Below are 22,354 nucleotides of genomic sequence, written 5' to 3'. Positions count from 1 at the left end.
CAAAGGAGGTGGGTTATGGCCCTCAGAGCGGTTCCCGAGCGTGGGCAACGTCACGTAGGTGGGTGTGGGGGAGTGCTGGGAAGTTCTTGGTGGAAGACTGCGTCTTTAGAGGAGCCTTTTGGGGGCTATCGTGGGAGGAGAGGAGGGCTGGGGACGTGCCCCATGTGTAGACAACACCGGGAGCCAAGGCCAGGGGCCAGGAAGGCGGATGGCGGACAGCAGTAGTCACTCCGTGAGTCAGAGCTCGGAAGCTCTCATCCAGAACAGGCCACAGGACCAGGTCGGGGAAGCAGAATGTGGAAAAGCTCCACACCAGCCAGGGTGAGCTGCTCTTCAGAAGGTAAAACCGACTGATGGGGAATTTTTGAGCCAGAAAGGGGCAAGATCAGTTGTGTCCGCACCAAACGAGTTTTAATTAAGTCCCGGATAAATGGCAGGTGGATGACTGGAGTCAGAGGGAGAAGCCGGAAGGCATCGGGATGGTGGGGCTGAGAGGTGCTGGCCCAGCATGGCGCGAGTGGACACGACTCTTTCATCCTTGTTTATTTTACCCATAAAAGAGACTTATTGCTATTACCGCTGCCTACACTCTAATTTTTCTTTTAAATCTCTGCTTGGGTTAGACAGTCTACGGCTTGTAATGCGAGCAGTAAAATGCCTTGTTCTTATTATGGTAATTTGAATAACAAATACGGAACAACACAACAAAACAGCCCAGACAGTAAAAATAATTGTTAACCCATTTTACTGGCTCTGCGGCCAAATTATATTTTTATAAATTACAGTGCCGACGGAGGGAAATGTGCTCACAGGTTCCTCGTTAACAAGGTCACCAGTTTAATTTGAATATTTTCTGCAGCTGTTGCTCTCACACCTAAAGAGGGAAACAGCTCCAGCTATGTAGGGCAAGGGGCCGGGAATGCTAATGAGTCTAACAGATTGGTTCAAAATAGAAGCATAAACCTTCAATTCATGAGGACACGACAGTTACGAAACCAAGGCCGAGGAGAAGTGATCTGTGTTCAGGAATTCAAGGCTACAACATTGTTTGAATTTTTGACATAGTTCTTGACCCAGGCTTGGCAAACGTGTATGCTATAAATAGAGGGACAGGGAAAAGGTTACAAGAGCCCAAATAATTCCATGAACATGAATTTCGCTTTTAGAAGAATCAACAAAGAATGCATTGAAAACACGCTTCCTTTCCTCTCGTTAACAGAATTCTTATATGGAGAACCTATCGGTAGCAATATCATGTGCAGTAGGATAAATTTAAAATTTAGAATTCACAATGATACAAGGGGTGTTGAGCAATGAAGGCGACAAAATTTTAATCTGAGGATAAGAATGAGTTGTGGTTTACTCTTTTCTGTGAGTTGAAGTAGAGATGAGGTGAACTTTCATAACACGCGTAACTGGTAAATCTTCATTTTGGACACTCTTTCTTGTTCCCTGTGCCCTGAGGCATTATCGGAACTCTCTGTAGGTTACAAACCGCAGTCACAGGGGCCTTCAGCTGGGAACAGCTGTCCCCCCCAGCACAGGAAAACATGGTTTGCACAAGGACGATGTCCTCATGTGGGTCCTGGCATGGCATGAAAGGTCAGGAGCTTTCAGACTAAAACTTTGAATGACACGTTACGGCATGATGAAAATGTCACCAAACTCCTACAAATGTGCCGTTTGAATGTGTGCCTTCAACTAGAGGAGGCGCTGAACAGAGGACAAGGACTCTCAGGAACTACGAATCCAGCCAAGTCTAACCCTTGGGAAATGTCATCCAGATGTTGACTCTCAAACCGAATTCCCAGTATTCAGGGTTGGGGGTGGGGAGGGTTAAAAAAAAAAAAAAACAGAGAAGTAAAAACCCAATGCTTTTACCTACTCCAGGTAGCAGATTTGAGATGGTGAGCTTCTCGGAGCCAGACCTAACTGATCCTTTGGCAGGTTTCATGGTACGTGGCTTGTTTGTAAGTCTCCACGACTTGTCCCAAGTTCACTGGAAAAAAGGCAACCACGTGAAGAAGTCTTGTAACTCTCTGAGCACTAGTTTTGCACAAAAAGAAATTAGCCTAGAAGCTTGTGGAAGAGAAGGAAAGGGACAGATGCAGATTATCACTCAGCGACTAAGAGAAGAATAGAGAGATCAATTATTGTAAAATGCTAGGGATGGTTTACCTCATTAGTCTCGCACAGCTTGAAATGTGTCCTGAAGAAAAAGGTAAGGGGGCAATCTGGGAGGAGTTTGTGCTTAAGAAAAGCTACATTAATGAATTGTAGATACAAAAATAGCATCCAGTTGGATTACATCATTCGCCCTGAGTGATTTTAATTACTTGCTCTCTCAGGACCTTCAAAAAATCTCTTAGAGCTAAAATTTATTTTATTTTTAAGAAAACTTACCTTGAGTTTTGCATCATGCTAAGTATTTTACTTATAGGGGACTTTTCTTTTTGTATTATAAGGCCCTTTCTTTTGATTTAGTTGCAGGGGAAAGTAAGCTAAAGGAACATGGAGAAATTCTGTAACGATTTGCTTCGATTTAACGTTCAGTGAGGGAGAGATTTGTTTCCTCTACAGATTTTAAGAGACTTAAATAGGGCCGTTTATGTTCAGCTCAATTAAGCTACTGATCATTCCATTCTTTTAGCACTAAAGTGTCCTCAACCCATCCTGACTTTAGAACAATAAGAGGCTCTGGGCTGCCCAGCCTTCTGTCTAAGCTGCGTAGCCCTGAGTAACATGTGCCTCCAATTCTCCCTCTATTGGGGAGTAGGAAGCAGGCCGGGACATCTAGGCGTGCTCCTGGAGAGAGAAAAAGAGAAAGCTAGTTCACCGTGACAGGATGGAGAAAATCTGTTTCTTTAAAATAGAAGTCAAGAACTCAACAATTGCAAGTCTTGGGACATTTAGGGGAAAGAAAAACAGACACATTGCTCAGAGGCATCCCAGGAGAACTCTTCTATTGACTTTAAGACAGTAGTTGATGCTCGTAACTTCTCATGAAGGTTAGTCGTGTCAGGATGAGAGCAGAACTTTGGTGAACGGCAGTGTGAGTGGGGCGTGCATATCTGTATGAGGTGCATCTCTTAATTCGTTCCCCTCTGACTAGCATTCGCTGTGGGTTCTCAGTCTGCCAGGCATGAAGGACACAGGGTGACAGAGTTTCGATTAAAATGTTATCATTTTAGAGTATTTTTAAAGTTCTTAAAAGAAGGAGCTTTACTTATCTGTAAAAAATCCACTTAGAGAGGCAGGAATTCCGAGGTGTTACGGCTCATAGATACATACAGATCTATACATATATACACACAGATATAGATATATGTATCTCCCATGTATTTTTTACGTGATTTATTATACATATGATCGATTATAAGGAATTGACTCATGGAATTATGGGGGCAGCTAAGTCTAAATCTGCAGTGTGGGCCGGCAGATACAGACCCAGGAGAGTCCGTGGTACAGATGTCGTCCGAAGGCCACCTGCAGGTAGAGTTCCCTCTTGCTCAGGGAGGCTGATCTTTTTAGTCTATTCTGGCCTTCAACTGATCGGATGAAGCCCACCCACCTTAGGGAGGGCAATCTGGTTTACTAGAGTCCATCTGGTAACATCTGAATGTTAATCTCACCATGCAGCAACATCCTGCAAATTGACACATAAAGTTAACCATCACAGCAGCCCACAGTCAATAAAGAAGCAGAATAACTCGATGGCATGGTGGGCATTGTAAAGCGCTGATTCCTGTGGACGGTAAGATGAACTTCAGCAATCCTACCTCCAAACTGAGTCATTCTTCGAGATGCAAAGCTTTTATGCAGGAATTCAGAGTCACTTAGATGTGTTACCAAAGCTCATGTAATTATTAACCCCCGTTTATCCATACGCAGTGTAGAAATAATAGCTTTCATCTGTTTTTAAAAAGTATATATGCAGCATTGCATCTCTCCTGTATTCTGGCTTAATCCTGCCTGTTTTGCTCTTTTTGACATCGGTCCATTAAACGCATAGTAATCAGAGAGGTATTTTCAAATCCAAGTCCACATTTGTTCACTCAGTTGTGAGTTCAAAGTCCCTCCTTGGTTCTCCACTGCCTGCCCATAGAAAAGCCCCAACTCAGTGGGACATCCGAGTTTCTCCTTCTCCTCGCCACCTTCCTCCACACCCGCCTCCGCTGCATTCTGGGCTCACATCTCTTCCTATTTTCATTTCTTTGACACATTATGCTACCTGCTTTTTCCAGCCACCAGGTCCCTGAATGTGCTCTGTGTTTTCCAATCTCCCTGTTTTTGGTCACACTTTTTCGGTTGTTTTCTAATCCAGGAATTAGACTTTCCTACTCTGCCCTGCTCTGTGTTTGAAGCTCCATGTGGGGTAGAGGGCTGGGCCACTGGAGTCCAGTTTCTGAGCTGCCTGCCCCGAGCAATCCACGTCGCCTCCCAAGCTCTTCATACCGGGGCTCGAAACCAGGCAATGGGCTAGAGACGTCGTGTCAAACACTCTACTTTCCGTCTGCTTCATATGGCTCTTTTGTATTTTTTAAAATGCAAATGTGTATAAAGACACACAGTAAAAACCCCCTTCTCAACCCCATTCTCCTCTCCAGAGGCAACCGACGTCATCAGATTCTCATTTCATATTCCCAAGATATGTTACCTGTATACAAGAAGACAGAGTATTTCCTTCTTGTTTGTACAAAATATTTGCTATGTTGCATATTGCCTTTTTTGTTCACTTAACAATATAAAATAAGAGACAATTCCATATTCTACAAAAAGAGTCTCACTGTTGTTTATAGCTACATAGTATTTCACCGTATGGATTTTCATAATTTATGTAACTATTGACCTAGTGACGGGCATTTAGATCTTTTCCAGCCTTGCTATCACCTACAATCCTGTAATAAGTAACCCACTAAATAATGTATGTCATATGTGTGTGGCACACATCTATTGGGTAAATTCTTAGAAGTGGAAATGCTAGGTAAAGGGTATTCATACTTGTAACTTTTACACTATTGCTGGCTTTCATTTGCTAGAGGGGTATCCAGTTATACTCTGTCAGTGATGTCTGAGAGTTTCTATTTCCTTCATATATTTGCCAACAGAATGTACAAAAAATCGTTTATTCTCTGACAGTATGATGGGCAGAAAAAAATCTCCTTGAGGTTTTAGTTTGCACTTCTATTATTCTAAATGAGCTTAAGCATGTTTTCACTTATTTAAGATCTTATTTGTACTTCCTGACTCTAAACCACGTGATCACAAAATTCGCCCTTTTGTCTATTGAGCTGTTGGCATTTTCTAATTGATTTTAGGAGCTCTTTATGTATTGATGAAAAGAGTCCCTTGTAATATAGGTCACAATGTTTCTCCATTTGTGTTTTGACTGTGGTAGTTTTTAACATATAAATAGATTTTGTTTTATGTAGCACAGCTCAGCAATCTTTTTCTTTTTCATAGCTTTTGGGTTTTATCCACTTTAAAAAGTCTTCCTCACTCCAAGATTACAAAAAGTCCTCAACTTACGATTTTTTGACTTTACAGTGGTTCAAAAGCAATACGCATTCAGTAGAAACTGTACTTTGAATTTTGAATATTTGTGTGCGTGTGTGAGGAAGATTGGCCCTGAGCTAACATCAGTTACCAATCTTCCTCTATTTGCTTGGGGAAGATTGTTGCTGAGTATGTGCCAATCTTCCTCTATTTTGTGTGGGACGCCTCCACAGTGTGGCTTGATGAGCAGTGCGTAGTCTACACCCAGGATCCAAACCTGTGAATCCTGGGCCGTTGAAACAGAGAGCGTGAACCCAACCACTATGCCACCGGGTTGGCCTCCCGAATTTTGAATTTTGGCCTCTCCCCAGGTTAGCAATATGCACTACACTACTCTTTCCTGATGCTGGGCAGCAGCAGCCAGCCGCAGCTCCCACACAAGGGTAAACAACAGACACACTTACAACCATTCTCTACCCACACAGCCATTCTGTTGTTCACTTTCAGTACCATATTCAATAAATTACCTGAGATATTCAAGACTTGATTATAAAATAAGCCTCACATGAGATGATTTTGCCCAACTGTAGACTAATGTACGTGTTCTGAGCAGGTTTAAGGAAGTCTAGACTAAACTAGGATGTTGAGTAGGTTAGATGTATTAAATATATTTTTGACTTATGATGTTTTCAACTTAAGATGGGTTTATCGGATGTAACCCCATCCCAAATCAAGGAAGATCTGTATTTTAAAAATGTCTTCCTGTGTTTTCCTCTTAGAGATTTACTTGTATGCTAGATGTATGTCTTGGATTCATTCAAAATTTATTCTGCTCTATGTCATGAGGTATGAATTCAAATTTATCTCTCCAGGACATTGAAGAATCTCACGAACCAGCTCACGAAAGCAGTTACCGTTTCGTGCAATGATTTAGTAACCATCATCTGAAAAACTACAGAATTTCCAAATTCAGCTGTAAACTTGGTAGCCCTTTTCAATGCAAAGGAAAAGAGCAATACCCATCTGTGAGATAATTTACCTCACATATGGATTTGTGGTCTCCTGTTTACAACACCATGCACCCCGTCTCCCACAGACACATTCCCTTAGAGCCACCAGGCATTTGAACCCACAGGTTGGCAATCACTGTCACAGCTTCTTCTGTGCCAAAGTGTGCGTGATTCTAAATCCTCCCTTCCCTGCCATTATCCTATCATCTTTGAATATGATTTATGGTGATGGAAAAGGCAACCCTCATTGTTATTTTATCTCGCATTTAGAATGAAAAGGGGAAAAGGTATGTGAAGCCAGGTTATTAAAGAAAAGCATTGACCCGGTGGCATCATCAAAGCTCCAGGAAGAAACTTAATTACATCCCATTAAAAAGCTCAATGCTCTCTTGTGACTTGAGCATATTAATGCAACTCAAGGTGCAGTTCAAGGTTCTTTTCTTTATGCAAAACCCACCTCTGAAAACCTAAATGGAGCCTGTGGCAAGGTTTTTTCACTTGGAAGGCCCAACTGGCACAAGTCACCACTTGTTATTTTTGGATATGGGCTCCCACGGCAGTATTTTTTACTCTCTTAATTTGATATGAATTGTCAGCAGTGTACCTTTTCCGCTTCCATCGCCGTGTATAATAGCTTTGTGAGTTTTCATATGATTCTGCTTTAGTTTGACGTAAATTTTTTTTCTGAGAATTTCTAACACATTTATTGTATAAAATCTTATTTTTCCCTTAAAACTATGTGTGCGATGGGGGAAAGAAGATGTGAAATCGAGAAGGACACTTTAGTTTTTCTCATAGATGACAAAAATGGAGAAAACTGTGAAAGTGGTTTTGGGACACGGGGACAGAAACCGAGAGCTCCACTGTGGAATGTTATTTCTGAGATGTCTGTCGGTCACACAGAGGAGTTGTCAAGAAGAAAGCCAGGGCTGTCTGGGCTAGAGAGAGAGATTTGGGGATCATCAGCATAGAGAGAAGAGGACAAATCACTTAGAAAGAAGTGAAGCTAGGGAAGAGAGGAGGGCCCAAGACCAGGCTCTCGGGTGGGTAGAGGAAAAAGAGCCTGCAGGACAGACTGAGAAATCAGCTAACGCAGCAGAGGAGAGAGAAGAGCCGGGTTCCAGCTGCCCGGAGACAGGGAGGCGGTGGGAGAGTGGGCAACCCTGCTGATTGCTGCAGAGAGAGCAGGGCAGGGAGGGGGCCCTGTGAGTAGGGAGAAGGTGTCAGCGATGATGAGGATGCAGGGCCGGTTGCACTGGAAAGTGATCTCAAGGTGGCAACGAGAAATTGGAGGCAGTAAGAATAGACAGCTCATTCTAAAATAGAGTGATGGGGTGGGGAGAAGGGATAGGTTGGAGGGGAAAGACAACCAAGGAAGCGTCATATGATTTGTAAGATCTTACAGACTGTGAAGACAACCAATAGGAAGGCAAACCAGGACTGGCGGACGGTGGAAAGTTTCACTTGAGATTTATGGGTCTCAGTTTACGTGGAGGTCTTGGGTGGCTTTGCCCAGCAGTGATCTGCTGCTGGGAGGCGGATAAGGAGAAAGGAGGTGGTTTAGCCTTAACCAAAAATAGGAACTTTCCAGGTGCGGAGCTGGTCTTCAGTGAAAGGGCGATATGCTAGGGAGCATAGGAGATGGTGTCATGTACCTCAAAGAAGCAGAGGGTTTTGGAGGAAAGGAAGAGAAATGGTTTAGGAATATAGACTCACGCCTTCCTCTTTCTATGAACAGGAGCACATCCACATAGGTCTATGGTTCGACAATAGAAGGTGTTAGTCCACAACTCAGAGGAGGGGTCTTCCAGATGTCCCCTAAGCTTCCATACTCCACCACACTCAAGTTTCCCCCCTGCCTGTTCGGACAGTCTCTCAAATGTGAGGAACATAAAGGGAGACTTTATCGCCGGAGGAAAATGAAATGGCAAATCCTGTAAGCCGACTGACGGTAAAAATTTCCATTCTGAGTTTTCTAGACAGTATTCTAAGTAAATTCTAATTTGGGAACTAGAACCAGATCAGCTGACGTAAATTTCCCATTCATTCAGTGTCGCATTTTTGTGTTTGAACTGTGACATACTATTCCAATAGGTCAGGCCTGGGTGGGCATGCCTGGGAGGACCTTCTGAGATTTTGATTTATGAAATACCTGATTTACTTGGTAACCTGCACACTTTATAAGTGAGTGGTTGGACTCTTGGCCAAATTTCAGTCTTCAATCAGGATTCGATGACTCAGTTGTGCACTTCGATGACTCAGTTGTACACTTATGAAAGTGATGGAAGACGGAATGATACACTAGAGCTAAGAGCCTGCTTGCTGGAGCGGCCTTCGAGCGCAGGAGAGCACAGAGGAGGAAACGAAAAGCCGTCAGAGAGGCTGCGAAGCTTCTGAGCCAGAGCATCGCTTGGAATACGCCGGCTGCAGAGGAAACGTCTTACAGCAAAAAAACAAAAACAGAAAACACACACGCCTCATCGTAGGACTTCTAAATCACAGCTAATTTAGTCAAGTGTCCTTTCCTGCATTTTGGCCAGAGTGTTGCCTCCTGAATTTTGACCCCACCCTCCAAACCTTGAGCAGGATATTCTCAAAAGTTTTAGCCAATGTTTCCCCAATCCTGGTCCAAGGAACAAAGTCAGGTTGGCTGCCTCAAAGTCTCCTCAGAAGCTTTGGAAAAACAGAGATTCCAGGGTCCTGTCCCAGAAATTCTTATTCAGTAGGTCTTGGGGGGAGCCCAGGAGTCTGCAAATAAAAATAGATTTGCCCAGCTGACTGTAATACCCAGGGTAGACTGGAGAATCAGCACACTAAGACACTCTAATACACAATTTTAAATTACTTTTATAATACAATATCAGATATAGTAAAATTAGAAATTTTAATTTCTAAATATTGACGCTCCTCTGGGCTCTACTATTTCAAGGGTGATGCATCAGGAGCAACTGCTGTGACGAGCGCTGCCCCCTCTGATAGCACCGCGGAAGGCCGCACGCCCAGCTGGTCTCAGGGCGCCTCTCTTTATACAGCAAGACACGACGAAACAGACCACCAGCATCCTTTCTTTTTTCAGAGTGACGATGGCACGTGGCTGCTCGAACGAATTCATTTTCTGATCACCAGTGACTCTTGATTCACTCAGCAAGATCAAGAACTCATGTGTCGGTTCATCATCTGAACCACATAGAACTTAAATAGATAGAATCGCCATGTTGATTGAGGTCGCTGATTGTGGGGCGGAGGCAAGCAATTGACAACGACAATTCCACTGATGATTCAAAAGCCAACTTCACAGAGACTGTTAGGAACTCCAGCTCAAGGCTGATGTCAAGTACACTTGTGAACAGTTTGATTATTAATAACTATATTATAAAATATAAGGGAAAAATAATATTTCTTAAATGAATAGATTACCTTATATAATAAGCTATTTTAAATACAAATGAGTAACCAAATTTATTAATCATGAATTATAAGTCTACGTCTGAATATATTATCTAAAGCTCTAAAAGTTTATATTTTTCATCTCTTACAGGGAGAATGGGTGGATTGCTTCCCATTAGGGATGCATCATATTCAGGCCCCTGTGCTCAGCGAGGGGTCTTCATGGGTTGATACCCTGGTTAATGGGCGTCTATACTCAACCAGTTGGGGGAGTTTTAGGGTCCTGTTGATGGTATAGTTAGTTACTCCTCAATATCCATACCCTCTTTCTTAGTAGTAGAGCTTCTAATTTTCAAGAAGCTACGTAGCCACTCAGAGCAAAGACCATGTTCACCAGCCTCCTTCCAGCCAGGTGTAGCCAGGTGACAAAGTTCCACCACACAGGTGAGTGGGAGAGTCAGTGCAGCTTCTGATAACCTCCCTCAAGGCAGTGGGCATCCCATCCTCCCCGACCCCTGGCTGCAGGAGTGTGGGTGTGAGGATGGAGGAGCTCGGCCGTCTTCGTGAGCAAGTGGAGGCCACCTGTGAGGTGTGGCAGTGCTGCAAGACTGGAGAGTCACAGGCACTTCGTGTCAGTCCTAAACGACTCCCTCTACTTTGTAAGCCAGAAATAAACCCCACCTTCCTGAAGTCACTGTTATTTTGTTATTTGCCATCAAACCTAATCTTAACTGAGTTGGTCTCTTGTGGTCAACCCTCCAGGCTGTTGGCACTTTAATCTGGCGCCCGTCATATGATTTCCCTCAACTCTAGCCAAATGAAAAAGAAAAAACCTAAGGACAGATTGCCATTGCACCAGTAACCGTTTCTCCCTCCATGTCCACTCAAGGCCAAGAAGAAAGCAAGGGGTGGTGAGCCGGGTGTCCAGCCAGCAGGTGACTTGAAGAGGGCTCCTGGTGTCCTGTGGTCCATCTGTAGATAATTAACAGTTGGCTGGAACAGGTGATTGAAGCCCCTTGCTTTCGATTAGGCCAGAGGTGAGTTCCTTCCACGGTGAATGTCTGCTGAAGCGTGAGACAGAGTGGAAACCCCGATGGGCCAGCCGACACCCTCTCCATGGATGTCCGACGTTACTGAACGCCATTACTCGTGGAAACAGTTCCTGGCAAAGACAGATTCTGAGGCAACTGGCTATAGTCTTGTTTTTAATAACATACGCATCAGCCAAACAGACATATGCCTTAACAGCTTTTAATTATTTCTACCGTTTGCTTACTTCTTTGCATTAAACATGACTTTGATCGTTTGCATATTCATCTGAATCTCCATTCCCTTATCCTCCGTAATCACTTCTTTAATAATTGCTGCCAGGTCTGTGGGGATTTTTGTGAAAACAATCAGCCTTTCTTCAAGGCGAAACCTTTCCATTTACCTCGAAGTTCTTTTTTTTTTTTTTTTTTCTATTCATAGTTTCTGCTGATCTTTCCTGGCAGGGGGGAAGTTTCGATTGCTCCCGCACTGACTTGTTTTCCTACCTGTGTTTCAAGTACAGCCCTGTTTTACAGCTGTCCCCTGGCAGCCCCAAGTGTGAGGCGTGTCCTGGGCAGAGGGAGCCATCCCGGGGCTTGAGCACTAACTCCATTTATTTCATAGGGGATTTTGAAAAGGGCTTGTCGCATATTACATGACTCTGCTGGTTGGACTTAAAGGAAAGCGTGTGTCAGCGGGGAAGAACAAAGAGATGTGTTTATGTGGTTACCCACTGAGCTTCATCCGGGTGACTCGAAAGGTCGGCTCTGAAGCCGCTCCACAGCATCCACGCTCTTGGCCCGTTGCTGCCTGTGGAGCAAGCATGGATCTGAACAGCGAGGGAAAAAGCTGGCCTTGCCACCTCGTCTGTGAAACACCATATATACAACGTACAGCAGTCTCCGTAAATAATCCGGACCAAGGCTGAGATGTATAATGCCTGCGCCTGATAACACAGGCCCAGAGCCAAAGGAAAGCTGAGATGACGGACGAGGCAGGCTCCCCTGAGAGCTCCGTTTTTCATGACACCTGAGAGAATGCAGGCAGGCACCCACTAGTCAGGGAACGAGCAATTGGTTGCATATTCTTCAGAGTATGTCCAGTGCTCTTCTCCTCCGAGCACATCACTCTCTGTCTGGCAGGGCTGTCGTATTTCCGTAGGGTTTCAGGGCACAAGCCAGCTGCTCTGTGAGCCTCGGCCCGGGGTTCTTGACCACGTAGACATGTGTATATGTGCATCTGGGTCTCCCTCTCGCCGCTCTCCCACCCCACCGGGCTCCCACTACTCCGACTTCTCACCACTGTCCTTCTTTAGAGAAGGATGATCAACTGGAAAGAGTCCTGGACTCTGACACAGAGCATTTTTGTAGAAATTGGAGCTGTCAGTTGACATGCGGGATGCTCGGGGATAGCTGAATTTCAGATAGGCAACAGTGTTTTTAGTGTTATGTCCCAAATATTCATCATTGCTTGTTTATCTGAAGCTTAAGTTGAATTGGGCATCCTGTGTGTTTGTTTGCTAAGTTTGGCAACCTTAGTTCAAATTCAATTTCTGCCCCTACCTCAAACTCGCCATTTAACATCGAGGGTTCTCGTTTCTTCAGAGAGGAAGGAGGTGAGGTTGCTGGGAGAAGGGAAATAGACGGGTACTAGTTCTTACCTGCCAATGTCTGGCTCTGCATTAACCGATTCAATGTACCTTATTAATCTGACAGATTCTTACAGAAAATCTCCTGTGTGCGAAGCGACGTCTTCTGTACAAGTCATCAAAGATGCGTAAGACGTGGACCTCGGGAATGAAAGGCGTAGTTCCAGTTTCCCTCTATAGGAAGCCTGTGACAGAATAGTTACTTCTATTTTATACATAAGAAAAATGAAACCCAGAGGATTTGTCACAGAACTGGTCACTAAGGGAGCTGGATATTGGTATGATCGCAAAGCTGAACTCTTTCCCTTAAACGATTCTGCTTCTAAACGGCTCTCGAACGCCAAGGCAGAGCAGAGTCTTAGCACCAGAAGTCCTACGACTCTGGGACTGGGAGAGTCCCTGTTTGTTTTTCTTTCCTTCTGGGAGCTCGAAGCCTCACTGGTATCCCAGAATAACAGGGTGTTGTTAGTAAGGCCAGCTCTTGTGACATGATCAGTTTGACCCAGTCATTCTCTGGTCTGGGCCATTTTGAGAGAGTCCCTTTTCATGATGTCATGCCCAAATTCTGCGTTACAAAATGCCAGCCCAGAATGCATTATTGATGAGACGACTGGGTTTTTTCTTCTGTTGCTGCCCTTCCGCCTGCAACCATCCTCAGATGGGATTCGGGGAGATTTCGGAAAAGCTGAGGCCCGGGGGAGAGGGGAGGACGTCCGTTAAGCACTTTACTTGGAATAAAAATAGCCGAAAGCTTAATGATATCTTTTGTAAGTTGCGTCAAAATGTCCCTGGAGTCAAAGCAGAGGTCGCCAAAGAGTTTCATGAAAATGTTGTGCTGTCCCAGCTGGAGAAAGGATGGGTTTATTCCTCCTTGTTCAGGTACACCTGCCGGAGAGGGGCCCCACCTTCCAGAGGGCGTGACCAGGAGCTGCGTGAGGGGTTTCTGTGATGGTGTGTAGTTTTAAAAGTTGTCTCTATGATGCAAACATTTTGTCGATTTGTTGGTTTTTATTTCCATATAAAAAAATACCTGCTTAGGGTTCAAAAATGTAAAGATTTCTACAAAGTTTATTTAGAAAATAGCAGTACCCCACTCTCTTCCCCTATGTCTCAGAGCAGTCAATTTCAAATTATTTGGCCGATTCTTTTGTGTAGTTGCTTCTATTTTTTTTAAGTAAAATGATCATCTTGCTAGGTTTTTTTTTTTTTTTTTTTGGTAAAGAAGAGTGGCCCTGAGCTAATATCCATTGCCAATCTTCCTCCATCTGGTATGTGGGATGCTGCCACAGCATGGCTTGATGAGCAGTGTGTATGTCCGTACCCAGGATCCGAACCTGTGAACCCTGGGCTCACAGGCGAATGCCGAAGCGGAACATGTGAACATAACCACTACACCACCGGGCCGGCCCTGGTCATATTGCTACCTTTTGATTTTTCAGATTAAGGCAGAATCTATGAAGTAGCCACTCTGAAGAGAGGGGACCAGCTCTCTTGTACTTTGGTGCTAACCCATCCACAAGCACCATAATGGTCGTCCTTCCTCCTCCCACAGTGAACTTTGGTTTTATCAGCTTTGGTTTCTGTTGCTATGACCATGTAAACACTGTCCACAGGAGAGGCAAGCAGAAAATGTGATTTTTCCTCTCCTGTACATTTTATTATCCCTGTTTTTAGTAATGATCTCCTTTTGGATTGCTTAGCTATCTATGTATTTTCTATAAATTTAACCCCAAACACTTTGCCCATGGTCTAAATCTCCTCTCCACTGTGTCGGACATCTGAACTTGTCCGTGTGGTCTTTTGGAAGGACGCCTCCTGGAGCCCTGACTGCCCCAACACATGTTGGCCTGCTCTGTCCCCATTCGCCCTCCAGCTCCCCCCAGCATCCTAAGAACCCTACCTCGCTGGTGCATTGGGAACCCCTATTTTTGATCCATGTGTCTTTTTTTTTTTGGAGAAATATATTCTTCAGTACTTCCTGAGAGAGGGTTCTTGAAGGTAAATACTGAGCACTTGCACGTTTATTCTAGTCTCATTCTTCATCAACACTTGGGCTGGGTATGGAATTCCAGATTCGAGGTCACTTTCCTTTGGGATTTTGAAGGTATTTTCCTATCGACTTCCATCTTCCACCGTTTTGTGTGATAACTCTGAACACTTGCACCTCTGCTGCTTTGTGTAGCCCTGTTGTTTTCTCTCTGGAAGTTAGTGCATTTTCACTTTGCTCCCAGTGTGATGTCCATATTAATATTACAGACGCATTTAAGCCTTACTCAATACCTATGCAGTCATGTCCCTGCTTTCGGGTTGTGCTAGAAGCTGGCATTCCTGGAAGTCAGGACAGACTCCAGGCAGCTCCCTGACCTCAAAGAGGTGCAGTCTAGCGAGAATCAGAGAAGCTGCTTTCTAACAGACGTTTTTTGTAGATTTAGACAAATACTCCAGAGGACGAACTAGGAATCTACAGAGCTCTTTGGCCTCTTTAGCTGCACACTTTGCATCTGCAAAGACCAGTTCCTGCTCAACACATAGACTAGGGCAAAAAAAACAATGCCAAAATCTGAAATAGGTAAATACAGGTCCACTGTGCCAGCCGTGCCGCAAGTGTTGGCAAGCGGATCCTAACAGGAGAGTTTCCTAACCTCAAGGAGGAAAATGACACAAAGTGCCTTTGCCCTTACCTTATGACAACGAACTAAGACATGAATTTGATACTGGTGAGAGAAAATAGACAGTAGGATCCAATCCTGGAAGGTTGCTCCCCTTTATCAGTCGTTCGCTGATACTTTCTTCCCCAGTTAAATACTACTCTCAGTAATAATCAGAAAGGCTGCCTCTTCACCACTTCATTATTAGAGTAAGCAGCTGCTGATGCCGATCGGAAGCAAGGTCATAAACACTCAGTCACATAGAACAGAACCTATAGTCATCGAGGTCCCCATTGCCAAAGCTTCCAGCCACGTTAATAAACCCAGCGAGGGAAGGAATGCCAGAACGTTTAGCCCACCTGTGACTCATCCACCAGTAGTAATTTTTTTCCAAGTTAAAAATAGAAGACCGGGCTGGAGAAATAGGAAATTCAGAATTAATGTGATGGCGGAAGAGTTGTTGGTGGAAATAAAAATGTAAAAGAGAAAAGTCTGGGGCTGACCTGAGACATTCCACCTTTGCTTGGGATGAGGGGAGACCAAAAGGCAGGATAGCCGAGGGCCAGGGATCCAGACAATCACATGGCCCCGGGCTTTTAAGGCTATTCAGAGGGTCCCACATATCTGAATCCCCAAAAAGGCTTGTTTAGGGAGACAAATGCGTGGGCCCTATCCTGGACATACTCTATCAGAAATCACGTTTCAATGAGCTCCCCAGATGAACCAGGTGTGTACAAACGTTTGGGAACCACTGCTTCATACTGACTTTGGAGAAGGAACAGAGACTGCAGTGCACTGCCTGTGTGGAGGAGAATGGCACACAGAGGGAGTTTCCACCCGGCATATATTCAGCATAATATTCATATTATGCTCATATTCAGCATAAAGTGAGTAACCAGCATCTAGTTTCTTCCTCCTTGACTCTTCTCTCTCTTTGTCCACGGGTAGACTTCAGGATGCCATGCTGCTGTTTCTTCCCAATTTAAGGCTGCTCTCGAAATTCATCTTAATCTGGTTCTACTGTTACAAAGGTGAGTGTGTCCACGTATGTTTCTGTGCGTGCCTACGTGTGTGTGTGTGTTTGGTGAGGTCCCATAGCAACTGGGAGAAAATCCTCTTTGTCTGTGGTGAATAAGAAAAGGACTTTTAGTTAACGACAGGAGGTACACTTACAACTTCCTATTCGTTTTTATAATTGGAAAACTTGGAAGATCTGTGCTGGGGGTCTGATGGCAGGACAGGGTTGACCAACAACTATTTCACAGGTGGAAGACACTCCCTGCGGCCACTGGGCCCCTCTCTGACAGATGGCAGGCAGACCACGGTCCTCCTTCCACAAAGCCCACGAACGGAGATGCAGGTGGGGCTGTAGCCCACCAGACGGGCTGAGTGTGCTGGGTGGGGGCTGGCCCTGGAATTGGATCCATGGGGAGAAATTCCACAACGACAATAGCTCTGACGTGTACTCCCTCCTCTCGTTGCAGAACTGGGTGTAGGAACAGAGGAGAGTCCGAAGGTCGCCTCCCAGCTCTGCCCACAGTCTGGTCAGTACCCTGGTTGGAAGTGACTGAGATCCAGCGCAGACTAGCTTAACTGTAAAAGAGAATGGATCTTGATGTAGCTGGGAAGGCTGGGGACGGAGCTGGCCTGGCTATTTTGAGAAACGAGGGCATCGAGGGCCTCTTTCTCCCTTTCTCTTTTTTCCATGTGGTCTCATTCCCTCTTGAGGCCGAAGTAGAAGGTTTCCTTTCCTGCTGGTGCTGGCGGTGGGACTGAGGCTGCAGACAGAGGCTGGCTTACTTCACCTCCGAAAGAAAGAAAGAGCGAACACATACTTTCTCAATGGCCACTTATGCAACCCCAGGGAAGGCCTCTGATTGGCTAGACTGGGGTCACCTGCTCATCTTTGGACCAACCATTATGGCCAGAAGCAACAGAACTGGCCAGTCCTTGAGGGTGTGGTTGGGGTGGGGATGGGGTGGCTGCTTTAAACAGAAGCCCCACAGGGTAAGGAGAGGCAATTCCCCAAATTAAGAGGTGACATTAGCAGAAGAAGAGGGAAAGAAACACTAAGCGGATATAAATATCCATTACTGTCATTGGCTGGCTTTGTGACTTCAGCAAATTAATTCCTTTACCGCATGTGGGCTTGTTAAGAGAATTAAATAAGACATATGAGGGCAAGCCCTTAGCACATAGTAGATAATCAATGCATAGTTATTATTACTGCTGACCAGTTTCCTTCCCAAGAATTTACAAACCCTACAAGTATATAAACATAATTAAACCCAACTTTATTCCCATGACTGAAAATCCCAGGGATTCTAATTTAAGCACTTTATGAGATGGTGTTGGTGACAGGACTAACACCTACCTTGCAAGTAAATTGGCCAAATTGGCCTCTTGTCCGATAAAATTGTTACATATCATAGGCACAATGCAAATTAAAAAAATTAAAGCTGGAGAAGTCTCCTTGCTCTAATGTAGTCCAGTAATCCTACATCACAGACCAGGGCACTGGCTGGAGAGATGGAGATGGGTGTTCAGGAGCCCAGACTTTGCTAGAGGCGAACGGATCCCCAGGATCAGGCTTGATCCCCAAACAGGAATGCTGGCTGCCGGCTGCTCCCCTTTCAACCCCCTGAGCCCCATGGGCAGGACAGGGCAGGAGAGTGGACACGGGGCATCTGAAGGGCAGCCACTCAGGCCATTTCATAGAAGCTGTCTCATCAGGATGCTGACCAGACGGTCAGCCGGACGAGATCACATCTGCAGGTTCCAGAAATCTCTGTGGCTGCCAGCCTCAGGGCAGCCCGTTTCCACTGCAGCCAACGACTGCCTGACCAGCTCCCCCTCTGCCCCTCACACCCTCCAGGATGCAGGCCTGCAGCAGCGGAGCGAGCAGGTGCCCACGGACTGACTCATGCTTTGAATGATGTTATCTCCGCCGGCCCCTCCTCCGAGGGCTCCACCCTGCGGGGCCCCCCATGGCTCCCTCCCTCCTGAAAGAACGCTAACAGTGCAGGTCTGGGGTCTCCTGCCGGCTTCATCCACCTGCCAGGCTCTCCCTAAAGTCTTGTCAACTTCAGCCCTGTTCCCTAAATTTACTAACCTCGCTCGTGTCATTCCTACTAACCTCTTCCTCCCAAAAAAGAGAGTCCCTTCTCATTTCCCTCTGGAATCAATACAACCCACACAACAAAAACTTTTACTGTGTGGGCACAGTGCGAGGACCCTGTGTGAGACTCCTGCACACAGACAAGGAGACTGGTTTGGGTTAAGTGGCTCTACAAATGTGTGACCGGCGCACTGCCCTCCAAAACAACACTGACCTTCTGCTAACGTTTGGGACTCCTGATTGTTGAAGGGCCCCCTGCGTGCAGTTGGAGCTAACATAGAGTCCCGTGGCTTCTCCCAGCCCCACAGCTCCAACAGCAGCATTCTCTCGGGTGAGAGTCGCCTGGAACACCCCAACGCCGGGTGAGGAATTTCCTGGATGCTCAGGTGTTCCCGTGCGCAGCCCAGAGTGGGAACCACCGCCTTAGACACACGCCGACTCAGCTCCTGATTATTAAAGACGATGTTTCACGCATGGTTTGCACTGCTTCCCTCTCCAGCTCAGGGCTTCTCAAACAGGAGCACATACCAGACGCCCTGGAGGCCTCTCCGAATAGATCCGGGGCCCCACGCCCGGGGTTCTGGTCTTCTGGGTGTGAAGTGGGGCTGGGAATTCGCCATCTTGCAGGTTCCCAGAGGATGAGAAGCTGCTGGTTGGGACTCGGTTTTGGGAACCCCAGCTCCAGTGGGCCCTCTGCTCTCCATCTGTGCATGTAACAGCCTAGGAGGAAAGGCCCCAATCCTGAAAAAGAGACGAGGTGGATCCGGATATTTCCCTGGGGACCTTCAGCACAGTCAGCGTCACTCTGCTAACATTGTAGCCATCGAGTTGGCTGAATCAGATAAGGAATGTGTTGGAGAACATCATTCATTATTTTCATGGATTTTAGAATCAGAGCTACCTGCATTTGGATCCTGGTTCGGGAACTCACTAGCTGTGTAACCTGGGGAAAACTGAGCACGTCCCCCATAAAACCTCAAGTTCTGATTTATAGCGTAGGGATAGTACTGTGGCCCAGAGACGTTCTTGCATAAAATTAAATGAGACAAACAGTGCAATGCATGGCACACAGGAGGTACTTTGTAAATGTGGGGACGTAACTCTAATCAGTGAGAGAAAGGATGTGCCAGATGCCACGGGGCATGGCAGAGAGCCGGCGAACACCACATGGGGCAATGCTGAATCAAGAATCCTCAGGATCTTAAAGTGTGAGGGCTTCAGGGGCCTGGCCCAGTGGCCTAGTGGTTAAGCATGCTGTGCTCCATGCTGTGGCAGCAACCCACATACCAAAAAATAGAGGGAACGGCCCCCTGCTTTGTGACGTTATGGAGACTCATGTTCAGGGAACAGAACTCGGGGCAGGAAACATTTGAGGGTGGGATGGGTAGATGTCAGCGTGGAGGTCAGAGGACATCAGACCCTAGAGGAACCGTGGAGTCCTGGAGGAAGTTTCAGGGGATGAAGGAGACAAAAGAAGGAGAGATGAGCTGGGGGGTGGCATGAAGAGAAAAATTCTCATCACAGGGGGCTGAGGCTTTCCTGGAGGCCTGGAGTCACAGCCCAGTTCTGGGACAGTCAGACAAGCAGGGCCTGTGGGACACAGGGATGGGTAAAGACGGAAAGGAGTGATTCCTCCACACCTGCCCGTCCATCCCAGCGGAGGGCCAGCCACCCTCCAAACCACCTCTGTTCTTCTCTTCTTCCTGGAGGAGGGAGCAGCCTCATTGTTGCCAGAGCTTCTGTTTTATGCTGACAAGTCCTAAACTTCCACACATTTACGGTATTGACGGGGAGACGGGACATGCTGTAGCTGAGTGGAGCTGTGGCACTTATCTTTCTAAGTATGGAGGGTGCTAAGTAAGATATTATAAAGCCAGGGTTGAATTATTGGCTATTCTTCAGGAAAGAAGGAAGTCGTAAAATAATTTGCAGTGTGAAAGAACATGTATTTCCTAGAATGAATAGTGTTTTGGGATTCCCAGAAAGGTTAATGATATTGCTGGGGATGGAGAGAATCCACAATACACAGGTTTGCTGATACATGCACTTTTTTGTAAGTTAAGCTATATTTTTATAAAAAGTTTACATAAAAACTATCTAGATGTCTCATAATCCTAGTATGAACTACCAGCATTTTCTGTTACAAGACAAGAGAATTCTTGCTGAGCCACAAGCAGCTCACAGACTGAACTATTTTAGGGACCCCTCTAATTCAGACGTGAAGCTGAGGCATAGATAAAAATAAGCTTGGCAAATATAATTTCACTAAGTGGTTTCTGTAGCAGAAGCTTTACCTGGTCTTTCAAGTCGCCTGTCCACAAGAAGTCATCTAAGTAAATCTCAGGTTGCTCTGGAAATAAAGCATCCTGCGGAGAGCGATTATCTCTGAGGTGTGGAACATTCTCCCAGCTTGGGGCCCGTGTCCTATTTAATCACCCTGTTTCAGATGCCATTAAAAAGAAACCCAAGTTTAGTAGCTGCTATGCTTAGCCAAGAAGAAAGGCTGGAGAAAGTGCCAAGAAGGTCTTAGAAAACACACTAGTGGCAATCGTTTGCCTGAGTACAAAAAGCCAGGTGGAGCCATTTTCGATTGTAATTCAGGAAACTCAGCCTCTGGGAGTAAAGCCTGCCTGTGGAGTTAGTCCCAGCGTGCACACACACACACACGCACACACAAGCGTGCATGCACGACACACACTCTTGAGTGCACACACACACACAGAGGCATCAAGTGTCCATTGAGGGAAACTATATGATGCCAGGTCTGGAGGGGGAACTGCTGCTCACGCCAATGTCAGAGCTGTGATCCTCAGGACACATGAGCCCGGATGAAACTAGATCAGCCCAGGTCTTAGGGGATTAACACTGTGTCACCACAAAAAATGTCTCCAGAATTAAATCTACGGGATATTAGAGCCATTCAAGCTTCTGTCTTTTCTCTATTTTATTTGCTGCAATTGACCACTTTAAGAGGATAACTTGTGTATTTCTACATATAGCTATTTATTTTTATTTTTAAATTTTATTTTAAATTTTATTATACATCACACGTTTAACTATTATAGGACCCCCAAACCAGTGGACTTAAATCCCAGGTGGTGGTTTAAATAAAAGAGCAGTTTGTCTAAGAAATAGGACCCTTTTCACACTTTCTGCTATCTTATTTTTTCCCTAAATCTTGCCTTTCCCCATTTTCTGTTTTATTCAAATCTACTTTGCCCCTAAAGGATGCCATTACACACACACACTGCCTCTTTGCTGAGAGCAAGGTGGAGGAGGGATGCAAGCTGGGCAGCTGCTATGGGCTTCCAGAAGGAAGGGTCATCAAGGTCCAAGGCAGAGGCCAAGGGATAGGAGACAAAACAGAGCCCCGTCATTGGTGTCCTTGGAACAGAGTCAAAGTAGGCACGACACAGGTGGATCGTGCACACCACTGGGTACTTTCTCTTGCAATTCCCTCTGACAGGTGTGCTCTGAGTCCACAGGTGTGCTCTGAGTCTACAAGTTTTAATCTCCTCTGGGAAAGAAAAGGCTAGGAAGTCAAGCAGGTAGCTGCAATACTGCTATTCTTAATCAAGACATCCTGTTGCCTGCTGCTTTTCTGGCTTATATTTTCCCCAAAGTAGGAAATGTAATGAAGGGCTTTGCTTTAAAACTTCTTTCCTTTTACATTCTGTGAGCCTGAAAACCATATATGAATAAACCTAAATGGTGGCAACGTCCACAATAAAATAAGTTCCCAAAACTTATTTTCAGCTGGAAGGTGGAAATGAGATTTGCTACAATAAGCTGCACCCCGGGTACTGTCTGGAGCTGTTATAAGACTCCATTCTCAAGACGGTCCACATGCTGCTGGGGGGGTAGAGATGCAGAATGAGGTACGTTTTCCTCTGAAATATTCCTTCCCCTCTACGATGATGTTTGCAAGGAAGACGTGCAAAGAGATTTCCATTTTTCGTTTGCCACCTAGAATTTGTTTCCAATTCTAACTTCAACGTTTCCAAGTGAAGCGTTCATT

At 45.5% G+C, this 22,354-nt stretch overlaps 1 long non-coding RNA gene across 2 annotated transcripts; it reads left to right on the top strand.

Annotated features, from left to right (window-relative positions):
* The first annotated feature begins 245 nt into the window (after positions 1-245).
* Positions 246-21,234, top strand: LOC106840797 (uncharacterized). Of its 2 annotated transcripts, none has more exons than XR_006521989.2 (4): positions 246-340; positions 16,167-16,249; positions 16,484-16,578; positions 16,703-21,234. It is a non-coding gene; the product is annotated as an uncharacterized lncRNA (long non-coding RNA). The 2 variants fall into 2 exon arrangements; XR_011499235.1 differs by lacking the exon at positions 246-340 and adding an exon at positions 1,985-2,221.
* Positions 21,235-22,354: the final 1,120 nt, after the last annotated feature.

This window comes from Equus asinus, chromosome 29 (assembly GCF_041296235.1).
Source record: "Equus asinus isolate D_3611 breed Donkey chromosome 29, EquAss-T2T_v2, whole genome shotgun sequence".
NCBI lineage: Eukaryota > Metazoa > Chordata > Mammalia > Perissodactyla > Equidae > Equus > Equus asinus.
This window is presented reverse-complemented; position numbering and strand designations above follow the sequence as displayed.